The sequence below is a fragment of the Micromys minutus genome (genome assembly GCF_963924665.1).
Source record: "Micromys minutus genome assembly, chromosome: 28".
NCBI lineage: Eukaryota > Metazoa > Chordata > Mammalia > Rodentia > Muridae > Micromys > Micromys minutus.
Window position 1 is genome coordinate 31633902 of NC_137963.1, and position 2938 is coordinate 31636839.

Here is a 2938-nt window from a genome sequence, read left to right on the forward strand (position 1 = left end):
GAAAGGGGTTAGAGAAATGTCATATTAGAGGGGTAAGAGAGGACAGAAAGGAAAAGGATAAATTTATGAAATTATATTTTAATTTGAAAAACAAAATATATCAAAAGATAATTTGAGGGAGCTTAGAGAAGTAGACTTATTATTATTTATGAATTTATATAATCATGGTTAGAAAGGATATAACCAATATAACTGTATAACCACTAATACATGCAGGAGAATGTGGGTATTTTGGGATATACCATTGGAGGAAAAAAAAACAAATTTGGTAAGATTATATGTAAGTGTTTTAAACCAGATAAACTTTATCCATTTACTAAGAAGTTATTATCAAGTGTTCACATTTCGCAATGCAGAAGTACATATTTTCAAAGGTTTCATGCCATCCTTTTCCCAGTTTCCCCTCCAGAAACCCCCTATTCCATCCTCCCCCCCCCCCAGCTTCTATGAGGGTGCTCCCACATCGACCCACCCAAGCCCTCCTACCTCCCAGCTCTGACATTCTCCAACACGGGGAAAATTGAATCTTGGCAGTACCAAGGGAGGGAGAACATTAACACCACACAGAGAACCACAAGCAAATAAGAAAGTGTGGGAGCAGAGCAGCAGGTCCACAATACTAACTTGTCAATCCAGAGCCCAAACATGCAAATGACACTGCACAGATTGAGCAGGGGTATGTATGGATTTAGGAACATAGTTGTATATAACTACATATATGTACAAACAATCAATGAAACAAGAGGCCATGAATTTACAAAAGGGCAAGGAAGAGTATGTGGAAATGTTTGCAGAACGGAAAGGAAAGGGGAAAATTTTTTAATTGTCTTATATTAACAAAAAATTAAAAGAAGCTACAGTAATGGTATAGACCTGTTAAAATGTAAAATAAGAAAAGGAAAAGATGCACATTTTCTTGTTGTTGTTGTTGTTTTGGTTTGGTTTGGTTTTGGTTTTTTTATAACTAAAGGCCTAGAATGAACATGTTGAATAAATTAGTTTGATTGGAAGGTTGCAACTTTGAAATTTTGATTGCATAACCAAACGGGGGCATGCATTTTCCACACATTCTTTCTTGAACCTTAAGCTGTCAAGGTTTGCTTTTCTCTTAAAAGAAAAATAAATCTACAGAGAAAATATGTTCAAAGTAGAAAAGAAATTGTTTTACCTGTCATGAATTTCCCAAGCACAGAGAGTGGAGCACTGAAAGGAGCTAAGCTGAGCATTTAGAACATGCATTAGGGATTCCTTCTTTTCTTGCCATTAAAACCCTCAATGTAAGAACACTGCCTGCAAAACACTTGATATATTTAAAATCTTCATCATAGACAATCAAGTCTGATTTTTTTCTTTAGCTACATTTTTGAGTGTGAAATACTTCTCAAAGAAGATTTTTTTCTTATTCATGACATTTTAAAAGGAAATTCATTTTTCCATGATAATTATGTGAACAGATCAAGCCCTTTCTATACATAAAAAGCTGTGTAACACACATAATATTATCCGTTAGAACACTCATCTCTTATCTGTGAATTCATTTTCCAAAGTTCAGTTATCTGAAGTCAAACATGGTCTGAAATATAAAGTGAACGTTCCAGAAATAACCAGCTCATAAATTTTAAATTGTGTTCTATTCTGAGTAGCAGGGTCAAAGTTTTCACTATCTTGCTCAGTTTTGCAGGATGTGACTCATCCCTTTAACATGTAAGTCCCAAATGTTTTCAACAGCTATCCTTTAGTAACTTAAGAATACTCCTAGTCTGTAGATCAATTGTGGAATCACAGCTCTCTTATCTAAGTCACACTCACTTTAATTAATAAATATTTCCAAATGCAAAAGTTCTGATCTAAATAAGGAACTCTTTAGGCTCGTGTGGCAGCAGAGGTAAAGGAGAAGGAAAAATATACATAAATTCAAGACTGACCTACAAGTTTATGGATCTACTGAGAGTCTTGGAACTTATCCACAGAAGAGAAGGGAGGACAGTAGTTTTAACATGACAATAGAATTCCTATTCAGTAATATTATTAACGAACTTGATCCTAAAATAGTTCTTGAAATATATACAAAATAGTGGTTTGCTTTTTTGATTCACTATTATTGGATATTCTCTATATTTACAGTTTAAATGTTATCACTTTCTTCCCTATCACAGCCCCCATACATTTGCACCCATGAAGATGCTCCCACTGCCAATCACACACTACATGCCAGCTCCTAGGCATTACCCTAAACTAGGAAAATTAGCTTTCACTGAAAAAAGAAAAAAAAGGACCTCTACCCCCATTGATTCCAGACAATGCCATCTTCTGCTACATATGCAACTGGAACCAGAGATCTTTCCACATGTACTCATTGGTTGCTGCTTTAGTCCCTTCCCACGGTGTTGGAAATCCTTTCAGCTCTTTCTGTACTTTCTCTAACTCCTCCATTGGGGTCCCCGTGCTCAGTCCTGTGATGAGTTCCAAACATCCTTCTCGGTATCAGTATGGCTCAGTATGCAATTTCTGGCATCAGCAATAGCGACTGGGTTTGGTGGCTGCATATGGAATGAATCACCAGGTGGGGTAGTCTCTGGATGATCTTTTCTTCATTCCTGTTACTTTATTTGTTCTTGTATTTTCTCCTCTGAGTATTTTGTTCTCCCTGCTAAGAAAGACTGAAGCATCCACATTCTGGTCTTCCTTCTTTTTGAGGTTTATAAAGTTTCTAAATTGCTTCTGGGGTATTCTGGGATTTTGGGGCTACTATATATATTCTTATCAATGAGTGTGTATCATGTGTGTTCTTTTCTGACTAAGTTAGCTCTGTCAGGATATTTTCTAGTTCTATTCATTTGCTTAAGAGTTTCATGAAGTCATTGTTTTTAATAACTGAGTAGTACTTCATTGTGTAAATATACCACTTTTTCTATATCCATTCCTCTATTGAAGGACA